Below are 13,924 nucleotides of genomic sequence, written 5' to 3'. Positions count from 1 at the left end.
AATAGTTGCAAATGAAGCAACTGACAAAGGATTAATCTCCAAAATTTGCAAGGAGCTCATGCAGCTCAATATCAAAAGAACAAACAACCCAATCCAAAAATGGGCAGAAGACCTAAATAGACATTTCTCCAAAGAAGACATGCAGATTGCCAACAAACACATGAAAGGATGCTCAACATCACTAATTATTAGAGAAATGCAAATCAGAAGTGCAGTGAGGTATCACCTCACACCAGTCAGAATGACCATCATTAAAAAATCTACAAACAATAAATTCTGGAAACGGTGTGGAGAAAAGGGAACCCTCTTGCACTGCTGGTGGGAAGGTAAATTGATACAGCCACTATGGAGAACAGTATGGAGGTTCCTTAAAAAACTACAAATAGAACTACCATATGACCCAGCAATCCCACTACTGGGCATATTCCCTGAGAAAACCATAATTCAAAAAGAGTCATGTACCAAAATGTTCATTGCGGCTCTATTTACAATAGTGAGGACATGGAAGCAACCTAAGTGTCCATCAACAGAGGAATGGATAAAGAAGATGTGGCATACATATATACAATGGAATATTATTCAGCCATAAAAGGAAACGAAATTGAGTTATTTGTAGTGAGGTGGATGGACCTAGAGACTGTCATACAGAGTGAAGTAAGTCAGAAAGAGAAAAACAAATATGCTAACACATATATATGGAATCTAAAAAAAAAAAAAAAAGGTCATGAAGAACCTAGGGGCAAGATGGGAATAAAGATGCAGACCTACTAGAAAATGGACTTGAGGATATGGGGAGGGGGAAGGGTAAGTGGGGACAAGGTGAGAGAGTGGCATGGACATATATACACTACCAAACGTAAAATAGATAGCTAGTGGGAAGCAGCCGCATAGCACAGGGAGATCAGCTCGGTGCTTTGTGACCACCTAGAGGGGTGGGACAGGGAGGGTGGGAGGGAGACGCAAGAGGGAGGAGTTATGGGGATATATGTATATGTATAGCTGATTCACTTTGTTATAAAGCAGAAACTAACAAACCATTGTACAGCAGCCATACTCCAATACACATGTTAAAAAAAAGAAGAAGAAAAAAGGCCCATGAAGTTTAATAAACTTGCCCAAGGTTACTGAACTAAGAAGTGGTAGAACTGGGTACAAATTCAGATTTATTTTATTTCAGTGCCTGCATCCTTCATTTTTACACTTGAACTTCTTCTTCCCAAACTTCCCAAGGGATTACACCATAAAAGAAACTTACGCAAATTTATATTTTAAAATGTTCTAGGTGCCAAATACTGCACTAGGAGTTTAGGCGCTAAGAATATATCAATATCACTCTTTTTAAGTTTAGAGTCTACCAGGGATGAAACACATAAAACAAGTACTTAATAATGTCAAATGATTTGATAGGGTTAGGGCTGCTAGTGGAGCAAAAACAGGAAAACTATTCCAGGGTAGGAAGAGCTGACAAATGACGTAATCAGCCAGGTAAAATGGAGGGGGCTGAAAGGAGGGAGAAGTGAAGTATAGGTACAAAGGCCATAGGTACGAAGGACCTTAGAGAACATGATATTTTGAAGGAACTTTTATTTTTTAGCATTTTCCACCACTTATTCATGTTTCAAAAACAGTTCAACTCTTCTTACAAAACAAAGATAAAATAGTACATACTAGACACACGTATCACATTTTTCCTCTTATGGCTTTAGCCTACTCCTGCCCCGTCAAAAGAGATCAAAAAAAAAAAAAAAAGAAAGTCCCCAAACAACTCTATCTGACCACATTCACAGAAAACGATGTCAGAATATATTGCAGAACAGAAGGATGTGTCATCTGTTTTGTATCCAAAGGTTTCTTTCCATTTCTTGTACTAGGCGAGTAACCATCATTGAACATGCTGTGTGCCAAATTAAAACATAACTTCAACATATGTCAGATCTCACTAGAGATAGTAACTATAGTAGAAATTGGCATTTTTTCAGCAATATTTTTCTTTAAGTAACAGGTATGTCCAGTGCCGGATCATAGAATGAAAGGAGATAGCACAGTGAGTGAAGTTTAATAGTGAGCAGAGGCCAAATCATGTGGTACCTTGTAAATAGTAAAAAGGATTTTCTTTTTAAAAAACTAAGTGAAGCTGGTCACCATATGGCAATGTCCTGATGTGTTGCATCTAGAAGGTTATATTTGTGATATTCCTGCCAAAAATGTATAACCTGAATCTAATGAGGAAATGTTAGACAAAGCCAAATTGGGAGATATCCTTGAAAATAAATGACCTGTGTTCTTCAAAAATACCAAGATCGTGTGAGTCAAATAAAGACTAAAGAACTGTATTAAATTAAAGAAGATAAAGGCATAGGTTAAAGATTAAAGACAAATGCAAATTGTGACTCTGGATTGCATCCTGGATCAGGTATGGTGGTTATATACAAGAGTATTCTTGTTTTTAAGAAATAGCGTGGAAGCATTTAGGGATAAAGTGTTATTATGTCTATAACTTATTCTCAGAAAATCAGAAAAATTACACATACACATATATACACAGAAAGCAAATATGATAAAATATTAATTGGGAGAATCTGAGTGAAAGTATAGGAGAAATCTTTGCACTATTGTATTTTTTCTGTAAGTCTAAAATTATGTCAAACTCAAGTTTTTTCAAAAGGTAAGAAATTATTTGAAAGCACTGCTTGGAAGCTGAAATAATGAAGAAGGCTTTATTAAGAAACAGCATCAGGGAAACAAATACTAAGGTTACAGATATAGTCAGAGTGGCATATACTGATAAGATAAAACAACTTCATTCATTTTCCTCCATGTGTAGGAGACTGTCTTTAACTCTACTTTTCTAGAGCATTTCTTAGACATATATAATCTTCAATCTAAATTGGAAGAGAAGTTTAGACATAGATTATATTTTTCTTTCTAAGGTCTAGTGTCTCAGTTCTAGGTTCTTCTTTGTGGGTTTTTTCCCCTCTATGTACTCCACACACAAAATCTCCTTTCCACAGGATTGAGTTGTCCTTGAAAGTTTTCTTAGGAAAAGCAAATCAGAATGCAGTCCACCCCGGTATCTACAAAAGACATACAAGAGACTCACATTTTACATTGGGGCTAAAATTGAATGCATTGTAGTCAAAACTACCCTAGAACAACCTTTAAATATCCCATTAAGTAGGGGATCATTGATTTGTATAGTCATTTTTATGCACTGTAAATTTTGACAACCACTGAGCGAACAAAAGGAACAAAATAAAAACTTACATGCAAGTATCTGAGCATTCAAATGATTCTGCTTTTAAGATGATCAAACCCTCAGCAGTTTGGGGTGAAGAGGGGGATGAGAGACAAATTTTAAGTGATTCTGCTTGCTGTGGAGTTTATTCCAATTTGTTTAATATTAAGTCTCTAAAAACATAATATATGTAAATAGATTTGTTTGTTTTAAGGATTAAACAAGAGTAGAGCAAATAAATTTTACTTCTAGCCATGATGAAGGAACTGCTATCACAGTAGGCCTCCTGCCATAAGCAACTATAAAACTGGAAAAATACATGTGAAATCACTTCTTTTAGATGTTGAACAAAAGGCAGCACAAGACTGTGACCCCTGAAAGAAGGGCAAAAAAATGAGATGAGCCCTGCAATTTTACTGGCTTTCTGCCTGGCATCACTTTCTAGACTGTGGCTCAGGAAAGAGGGAACCCAAACAGAGCACCCCAGTCTCCCTGAGCTGAGGAGACAGAGGTCAGAACTCACAGCCAGTGAGGTGGCTGGAATGTGTATGGCAAGGTTCTTGAGGGAAGTGAGCTGTGCAGAGAAGCAGTTCCAGAAATCTTCATAGGGGACCCCTTGAATCTTTGGCTGAATAGTAAGCAGTGTATACGCAGGTTGAAACTCCCTGAGGTGGGACAAAGTATAATGCTAGAAAAGAACAAATACTGAAGGGCAGAGAATTGATCTCCCAGAGCTAGACAGAGCAGGTAGATATTTGTGTGCTGACCTGCCAAGATGAAAGGACTTTATGAACAGTGCACATGCAGTAGAAACTCCAAAAAGGCTAATCTAGTCCTAGAAAAAATGTTACTCTTGACCTATTTATCAACAAAACTTGAAAGAATCAGATTCTACTGCAAGTAAATTGACTGCATAGAGGAACAAAACACAACACTCTATTAAGGAAAACAATAAAATTCAGTCAACAGTAAAGCATCTGTAATGTCCAGTGTATAATTAAAAATTACTAGACATGCAAAGAAGTAGGAAAATGTGACCCATAGCCATTATAAGAAATTATTCAATAAAAACAGACCCAGGAATGACACAGATGATGAAGTTAGTAGACCATGCCTTTACAAGCGCTATTATAAAAATACTCAAGAATTTAAAGGGAAAAAAAGATTTTAAAAAGAGAAATATGAAATCTCAACAGAGAAATGATAACTATAAAAAAGGGGATACTAGAGGTAAAAAATACAATATCAAAAATTAAAAACTCACTGAATGGGCCTAACCTCATGTTAAATACTGCAGAAGAAGCTATCAGTAAACTTGAAGATAGAGCAATGGAAATTATCAAAACTAAAGCATGGGAAAGCAGCTGAAAAATAATAAGGAGTTTCCATAACTTATGGTATAATTTCAAGCAGATCAAGAAGCTCAACAAATTCCAAGCAGAATAAACACAAATAAGTCCATACCGGGGCATAGCAGGATCCAATCAAGTAAAAGAACTACTATAAGTGATATACATAAGAAATTTATTTTGAGGATTAGACCTTGTGCATTGTGGGAGCTCGTTAGCAGTCTCCATAAGGCTGTTGCCTCTGTGCTGGTACTGGGCCTGAAGTCAGCAAGAAAATAATAGACATGAAGTAGAAGAAAGCAAGGATGAACCTTGAAGGAACCTGTGGCAGAAATTTGAAATCTATGAGGAAAAACTAGAACCCACTGGAACAAATAAAACGTGTGTTTATCTCATCCCCTTCAGTTTTGATGATGTGAGTGAATTAAACGCTAAGTTGTCAACTTTTTTAATGAAGATTTACATGACCCGGCCTGGGATTCACAGGATCTGAAAGAGCGGCTCTGGTTAGAACTCTAAGCCCTCCTGTTGTTCCCCGACACCACTAAGGTGGACCAGCAGATCAGTAACTGCACACACGAGCTGCAACATGCCTTGCCCTATGCCAACCTTCAGTGTGTGAAAACTGGCTCTTGCCTCTTTTCCACCTTCCTAACCTCACGCATATCTCTGTTGTGGCCAATGATACAGTGAATGTAATTCTGAGAAATGGTTCCAGTTTAGCTAAATTGACACAAAACAAAACTACTACAGTCCATCCCTTCACAACTTGGCACCCATATATACCTCTTTTAACCATACTTAATTTCCAAATAAATGTAATAGTAAAAATATCTTTCTCCATAGCATAAAAATATCTCATACACAAATAAAATCATGCTAACACTCTCCCAAAAAGAAGATATAAAATCCCTTTACTCAATTTTTGTTAATGTTCATTTCTCTTCTAGATGAATCGCATTCCCTCTTTGATATACTCTAACTTAAATCCTGAGATATAAGTTTAGCTACTCTTAACACATCTTACATGTTGGAGGGTGGGGGGAGAAAAATATAGCTGGTTAATAAAAATACAAATTATTCATATAAATATAACGAAGAAATACTCAAACATTACAGTCTTCATTTCTGCTACTGGTCACATGTTTTCACTTAGTATTTGTAAGCTTCATTTTGCCGCCCATATCCTCTTTGCGCCTTGCCTGGTCATAATTCTTCGCCTAGTGGGATAAACCAATTCTTCACCCCTGAAGGGTATAAACCATTAGCAGTTTTGCTATAGTTTTTCACTAACTTTTACCACAGGGCATGGAAGTACTAAGATGTGTCCTGAGAGGTTTTATGAATTACGGACACACTCCTCCTTACCCTCCTAATGCAGTGGAAAATTCACATCCTGTTGATAGAATCAATCAGTCCAGCCAGATTAAAATCCTTCTCTACTCACTGGTTCACTACCATGAGTATTTTTACATGGCTAAATGACAGTGTCAAATTCCCATTTAATGGAACCATTTCTGTGTCCCCCAGTGGAATCATACTTTTCTTGAGAACTAAGACCTTTAAACCAGAAGAACCAAGTTTGTGGAGATGAGAAGCAATATTTTTGTTGGTGACGCTTTAGCAGTTAATAGTGACATGAGCCACTCCTACTTCTCTTCTGATTCCCAGACCTGTGAGTCCTGGCTATGAGAGGAAAAGCACCATAAACTGAACACTGACCCAGACTGTATACCCCATCCTGGATGACATTACTCCAGCCCTTCAAGGTGTTGTCATCCATCTGGCATGGATGCCGTCTTTAAAAGGCCATTCTGTCAGGTCAGCTGCTTCAGAGTGATGGACAAGATAATAATACAAATGAATTCCATGCACACCAACCTAGTGCTGCCCTTCCTTAGCTGTAGAATGATTTCCTTGGTCAGAAGCTATGCTGTGTGGAATGTCACGGTGGGAGTAAGGCATTCCGTAAGTCCACAGAGGGTGATTTGGCAGAAGCGTTGCAGGAAGGGAAGGCAAATCTGTATCCATAGTAAATTCCTCTTCCAGTGAGAACAAAGTATCCACCTTCTAGGATGGAAATAATATAATCTACTTACTACCCTGTAGCTGGACTGATCCTCCGGGAAATGGTATCCTGTCGGGGCTCAGTGTTAATCTCTGACAGCAGATTGGGCACTCAGCAGTAGCTGTTGTCAAATCAGCCTTGATGCATGGAAGTGTACATAGATTAGCCCGTGCAAAACCTCTTTCCCTGCTGCCCACCGCCACTTTGTTTATGAGCCCACTGGACAAAGACAGGGGGAGCTGCAAAAACAGGTTCACTCATGCCCACAGAGTGGATTATCGTGTCCTCCTCTGCTGCTCAAGTGGCTCTTGTGGGAGGAGGTCATGAGAGGTTGTGACCACCAGTTGACCTGCTGCAAGCTGGACCCAGACAATCTGCAGCTCCTCACTCCTTCCCCGTCCTTGGAATGTGCATTCTGCTTGCCTTCCCTGCGCTAGAAGCTGTCCCAAGGACACAGTCTTGAGAGATAAACGTGTCATTGAGCCCATCTGGACAGTTTACATGACTGAACCTGGTTAAGGCCTCTAGGTAAACTTTTAAGGTTATGGCAGGTGGATGCAGAGACAAATCTCCTAAGTAAGTTCCCTTGTTGATTAAAACTACCACCTCCCAACCTGGAGTGGTCTGCTTCTTTCTTTGGTCTCTCCTTGCTCTCTGTGTCCAGGGGCCGGTTTACAAATCAACAGCTCTTTTGTGAGCATTGGTGTGGGATTGAACTATCCTCATGATCTATGCCCAAAGTCTATCCACATACCTCTTCCCAGACCTCACTATTATCAATTTTCCAATCACATTCCTTTTCACTGATGATCATCCAACCAAGCCATTAGCCACAGCCCATGTATCAATATATATCTAGCCATCTCTTTCACACAGAACTTTCCCTAAGGATTAGGAAGCAGGCAAGAATGTGTTCTTTGTTCAGTAAATTCAGCATTCTACTAAAAGTTTCAGTCAGTTCTATAAGATGAGCAAAAGAGAAAAGACAGAAAAGAAGTATTCTAATTTCTAATATTAAAAAGAAAGAAGTAAAGCTATCTTTATTCACAGGTAGCATGATCAAGTGTGTAGAAAACACTAAAAATCTAAAAAAATACAACTGACACAAGTGATTTAAGCAATGTTGCAGATACAAGGTCAATATAAATATATCAATTTTATTTCTATATACTAGCAAAGAACAATTGGAAAATAAAAAACAATACTATTTATAATAGCATCAAATAAAATAACATGCTTAAGAATAATAGGTGCAAGATCTGTTACACTGAAACTAAAAATATTACTGGAAAAATAAAAGACCTAAATAAATAGAGATATATATCATGTTCATGTTCAATATTTTTAAGATGTGAATTGTGTCTAAATTTATCTATAAATTCAAAGTTCCCAAACTAAATCTCAGCAGGGTTCTTTTTTTTTTTTTTTGATAGAGGTTGACAACATAATTCTAAATTTTATGTGGAAATATAAACTACTCTGCCCAAAACAATCTTGAAATAAAATAGTACTTTGGAGTATTTATACAATTTGGTTTCAAAAGTTACTGTAATCGAGATTGTGTTATATTGCATAAACAGAGACTTATAGATAGATGAAAACAAATATTGAATCCAGAAGCAGATCCACATTTACATAGTCACTTGATTTTTCTTTTTTAAACCAAAGTACCAACATTACTTAATAGGGTAAAGAAAGTCTTTTTAACAAATGGTTTTGCAAAAGATAACAACTTATATGAAAACAAAAATACCTCAAACCATACCGAAAATTAATTCAAGATAGATCATAGTCCAAAGTGTAAAGGATAAAATTCTAAAACTTCTTGAAGAAACAGAGGTGTTTTTTGCAACCCTTGGAGAGAGAAAAATTTCTTAGAGCACAAAATGTTCTAATCATAAGGGGAAAATTTTATAGAGTGGACTTGATCAAAATTTAAAACTTCTGCTTATCAAAGCTAACATTTAGAAAATAAATATGAAAGCCACAGATTGGGGGAAATATTTGCAACCCAACGGACTTTTATTAAAAACCTACAAACACTCCTACAACTCAATAATAAGACAACGCAATAAAAATAAGTAAATGACTTGAATGGATACTTCATAAAGAAAGATATGCACAACAATTTATAAGCACATTAAAAAGTGATCAGTCCTATTAATCATCAGTGGAGTGTAAATTAAAATGATCATGATATAGGACTACAAATCCACTAAAATGGCAAAATTAAAAAGACTGACAATACCAAATGTTGGAGGAGATATGAAGCAACTGAAATTGTCATACATTGCTGATAGGACTTGTAAAATGGTATATAACAACTTTGCAAATCTGTCTAGCAGTTTCTCATATACCCTACCATAGGACCAGCAGTCCTATACTTAGGCATTTATCCAAGAGAAATATTTTTCTCATATACATAAAATGACTCGTACAAAAATGTTCCAAGCAAATTTATTGATAAATAAACAGAAACTAGAAACAACTCAAATATCCATGTACAGGAGAATGGATAAAGGAACTGTGGTGTATTCATACAATATATTCATGTAACTCATCAATTACAAGAACTAGCTCCTGATACTAACAACAACACGAATAAACTTCAAAAAATTATGCTGAGTCAAAGAAGCTAGAGCAAAAGAGTACATACTGTGTGATTCTGCTAATCTATGATTGAAGATATCAGAATAGTGGTACCTGTGGGTAGAGGGCATAGAGGTTGATTGGGAAAAGGCATGAGAGAACATTCTGGGATTATAGATAGGATTATAGACTCAATAGAAATTTGAGTTTCATGGTTATATACAGTTGTCAAAACTTATCACAATGCATGGGCCTTTCATTTAATCTTTGTCATTTTACTGTATGTGACTATATTTCTGTGAGGTTCATCATATAATAAGTGCTCAAATATTTGCTTAATTTGAGACTAAATTATTTTTTATTATGCTCCCATACACAGTTGTTTTTTTTTTTAAGTCGTGAACTATCTTCAGCATCTGTTTCCTGCCTTTCTAAGTCAAAATTTCCTGTCCAGGCCCTGCTAAGCAGTTACTATTCTCATGCCCTTGTTTGTTTCAGGACCTCTTAACAACTCTCACTGAGTTCTTGTGATTGACTAAGTATTCCAGAATAAGGGAAGTTACTAAGATCAGAAAAGTCAAAATGATGCAGAGAATGCATCTGCACAATAGCTGTTCAAGTTCACCTGTGCACCAGGTTAAACTGAAATTCTAATTTAGGAAATATGTCCATCATTTGCAAACAAGCTAAGCAAACCTGGCGGGATTATCTAGCATGAATACTCATTAGTTAGGCAGCTTTATGCATACTAAGATTCCTCTTGCCATGGTTACGTTTGACACCCAGAAGCAGACTCAGAGCCCATCTTCACGAGCTGCTTCCCTGGGCTACAATTTCAGTGACCACTAGTTTATGAGGGGCTGTTAATCTGTCGAACCTAATAATCACTAATACTGCCCATAACATCTGCTGGATGACCTTACCATTCTTAGTCAATCAATGAATGAAATCAACTCCTAGGACAATAAACAAAAACTGCAATACTTCAATAAAAGATAGTGAGAGAAAATCTGAATTTTTAAAAGAACGGAACAAAATAAAAACCAAAAAGCAAATTTAAGAAACAAAAAGGGAAACAGGATGAGAAGGAAAACACACGCATATTTATTATGAAGCACATAATGTCCCCTCAATCTCTGTTCTTACAAGTTGCCTTTGAATAGTTGCATTGAATTTTTCTTTAAAACACATAACTCTGTTATCCACACTGAGAAATAATTTAGGCCTTTAGAATACACTTCCATGATTTGACTGCTTTCATTCAGAAAATTCTCTCAATAACGAAGAATAACATCTTTCACAAAGAATCAAGTTCACTAATAATCTAGTGAGTAAGAAACTATTTAAATCCTGGCTTTATGTTCTCTCATAAGCCTTTCAGTATGCCATGATTTTTCATGCTACAGTTTGGAGTTTTCAAAAATTCCTGATTCATTCATTTAAATTAGTTGGAAATATTTGTAAACCCTGGAGCCACTCCATACAGTAATATGGAGAATATTCTTACAGATTGCCTCCTGACCAAACTTAGTATGAACTAGGTATTTGCTATTTTAAAAAAATCGATTGAATTTACTAGGTGGGAGATTTCCATTAGGAAATAGAATGCATCATTTTCCGAAGGTCCTCAGGGTTTTCTTCACTTTCTGATGTACAAATGACCTTGAAGTGTAGTCTTCTTTCTGTCGTGTCCGTCATTTTGACAACTTTATCTGGCAGTATTGCATTCATCTATAGATCCACTAAGCTATAGATACTCCTATCTTCTCCCTTCCATTTGTTCATCAATCTGACAAATAGTTACTGAGAGCTCACTGCTGCAAGCACTGGCGACACAGCTGTGAACAAGACAGATGTAGCCCCACCCCAGTGGAGCTTAGAGCCTCTTGTCACACAAGGCATTATACAAATGATTCTTTAATTGTAAATATGACAAATATCATGAAGAAAAAGCAAAGGTATGCCTGAGAGTGTATTATTACGAGAGTACAAATTAACCTGGTTGGAGGTGGAAATGGCACTTTATCAAGGTCCCTTCTAGTACCGGCAATTAGTTTGAATTTGGCAGTACACTATTTCCAGGTATAGTTACTTTGTGACAGCATTGTCAGTTTTTGGTCACATTGGCTCCAGTCCATCTGCTGGTGTTGAACAAATACCATATTGACTTGATACTTTTGCTCAGTATGGCAATGAACTAGTTTTTATTGGTTGGATTACAATTATTTACAATTTTTTTTAACATCTTTATTGGGGTATAATTGCTTTACAATGGTGTGTTAGTTTCTGCTTTATAACAAAGTGCATCAGTTATACATATACATATGTTCCCATATCTCTTCCCTCTTATTTACAATTTGATTGAAAATTTCATCTACCATTTATTTAAAACTTATTTATTTTTCGCTGCGTTGGGTCTTTGTTGCTGTGCGCCGGCTTCCTCTAGTTGCGGTGCGCGGGGCTACTCTTCGTTGCGGTGCGCGGGCTTCTCATTGCGGTGGCTTCTCTTTGTTGCGGAGCATGGGCTCTAGGCGCGTGGGCTTCGGTAGTTGTGGCACGTGGGCTCAGTAGTTGTGGCCCACAGGCTCTAGAGAGCAGGTTCAGTAGTGTGGTGCGTGGGCTTAGTTGCTCCGCGGCATGTGGGATCTTCCTGGACCAGGGCTCGAACCCGTGTCCCCTACATTGGCAGGAGGATTCTTAACCACTGTGCCACCATGGAAGTCCCTCATCTACAATTTTTTAGGCTTGTTTCTCCACTAATTAAGTACAAAATTAATCCTTATTTTCTGACTCAAGAAAAAGTCCAGAGATAAAATACATAATTATTAAATGTTATTTCCTCAAAGACAGTATTTTGTGACCTTAGGAAAATTATATTTCTTCATTCTTTGGTGGAAAACAGTGGGAAAAAATTAGTTTTTTATAGCATAAGATGCTAAAGATTGATACAGTTCTGAGTTTTATAACAACCAAATAATTTATATGTTTTCTTATCAAACAAAAAAATCATTACTCTTGCAAGTTTTGTTTGATGTCTCTTAGGTACAAATCATACTGCAAGTGCAATTGTTACTTAATTTGCTCAATTTTATTGACCTAATCATATAACTATATTGCTTAACTATGGAACTATATAGTTAATATTGCTTAACTATAAATAATTTAATAAATATCAGAAAGCAAGATTCTTGTTTATAAACTGTCTAGAACTCATGAACGTTTTTTCTTTACTTTCAATTTCTTGTCAATTTCTACAGCTCTATATATGATAATGAACAGTCTTGCTACACCTTATCTGGAAGTTAAAAACTATGCCAGAACTTGAATGTCGTTGCTGAGATAGTCCTAGATAAGTTTTAAGTTGGTTTTAATGAGATTTCAACTGTCATGTTCATTTTACAGTGGTATTTCACAGATAAAAACCCAAAGCAAAAAGTGATCACAGTTTCGAATACCCCAATATAGAAATTTATTTTGGAAAACTTAAAGTTGTATTATCTTTATTTTGTGCATTGCCCAATTTACGAATAACTAGCTAAACATTTTTCAAGAAAATAGGTTCGTCACTGTATTAGTTTTCTTGGACTACAATAACAAAACATCATAGACTAAGTGTTTTAAACAACAAAAATTTATTTTTTCCTAGTTCTGGAGAGTGGAAGTCCAAGATCAAGGTGCCAGCAGGATTGGTGTCAGGTAAGGCCTCTCCCCTTGGGATGCCAGATGGCAGCCTTCTCACACGTGCTCACATGGCCTTCCTTTGTTGCATGCATATGGGGAGAGAGCAAAGAGTGTGAGCTCTCTGGTAGCTCTTCTTATAAAACCCTAGTCCTATTGGATCAAGGCCCCAGTCTTACAACCTCATTTAACCTTAATTCCTTCCTTATGAGTCTCCATCTCCAAATACTCCCAAACTGGGGGTTAAGGCTTCAATATATGAACTGAGGTGGGGGAACACAAGCATTCGGTCAATAATGGTCATGAAAATGTCAGTTTGGTTTAACTCCAAAATCAATAATGCATGGCTTTACGTAACAGGAATGGACCAACCTCTGATTCTCAAAGCTCAGGTTCTCATTAGGTCATTGGATCGAACAGAAATAATTTCATGTTCAAGATATTATATAAAAATGATATAAACTGAATATCCTAGTAAGCTGTTGATAAGCTTACCTTATTAACAGTACTCATAAAAAGATATTTTATTAACTTTTGTGTAATGTTCAATGTATTAGGGATTGCTATTAATGAAAGTAAAATGACGTGCTATCAATAAGCCATATTGTTTTAGAACTATATCACTCACTTTTCTGGAGGAAGAGCAAAAAGAAGCAGCACTGTATAAAAAATTAGTATGTCCTAAATGAAGTAGTGATTGAAGCCATTTTATAGGTATCACAAAAGAAAAGTTGTTAAATGAGGAAAATAGATTTGGGTGTGAATTAACTTCCATTTCAGCTTTTGCTTTCATTATAGAGTGCTAGCATAACTGCCATAGGATAGAGTACTGAGGAAGCAGAAGCCTCAAAAAGTGAGAACTTAGATGTCCAAACATGAAAGACAAAAACAAGCCTGAAAAATAGTGCCCTCGAAGAAATTAGAACTACACAGAGATGCTTTCCAAAGTTAAAATTTCTGTGGTGGAATAAGCACCTCATTCTCATGAAAATGATAACTTCTTAG

General features: G+C 36.6%; 1 protein-coding gene across 2 annotated transcripts in view; it reads left to right on the top strand.

Annotated features, from left to right (window-relative positions):
- Window positions 1–13,924, top strand: part of PDE7B (phosphodiesterase 7B) — a 480,299-nt gene that overhangs the window by 76,166 nt on the left and 390,209 nt on the right. For both annotated transcript variants that reach the window (XM_049695597.1, XM_033406591.2), the window contains exon 3: window positions 12,888–12,937. The gene's annotated coding sequence lies outside the window, so the exon portion shown is untranslated. The remainder of the gene's footprint in view (window positions 1–12,887; window positions 12,938–13,924) is intronic.

This window comes from Orcinus orca, chromosome 12 (genome assembly GCF_937001465.1).
Source record: "Orcinus orca chromosome 12, mOrcOrc1.1, whole genome shotgun sequence".
Taxonomy (NCBI): Eukaryota; Metazoa; Chordata; class Mammalia; order Artiodactyla; family Delphinidae; genus Orcinus; species Orcinus orca.
This window is presented reverse-complemented; position numbering and strand designations above follow the sequence as displayed.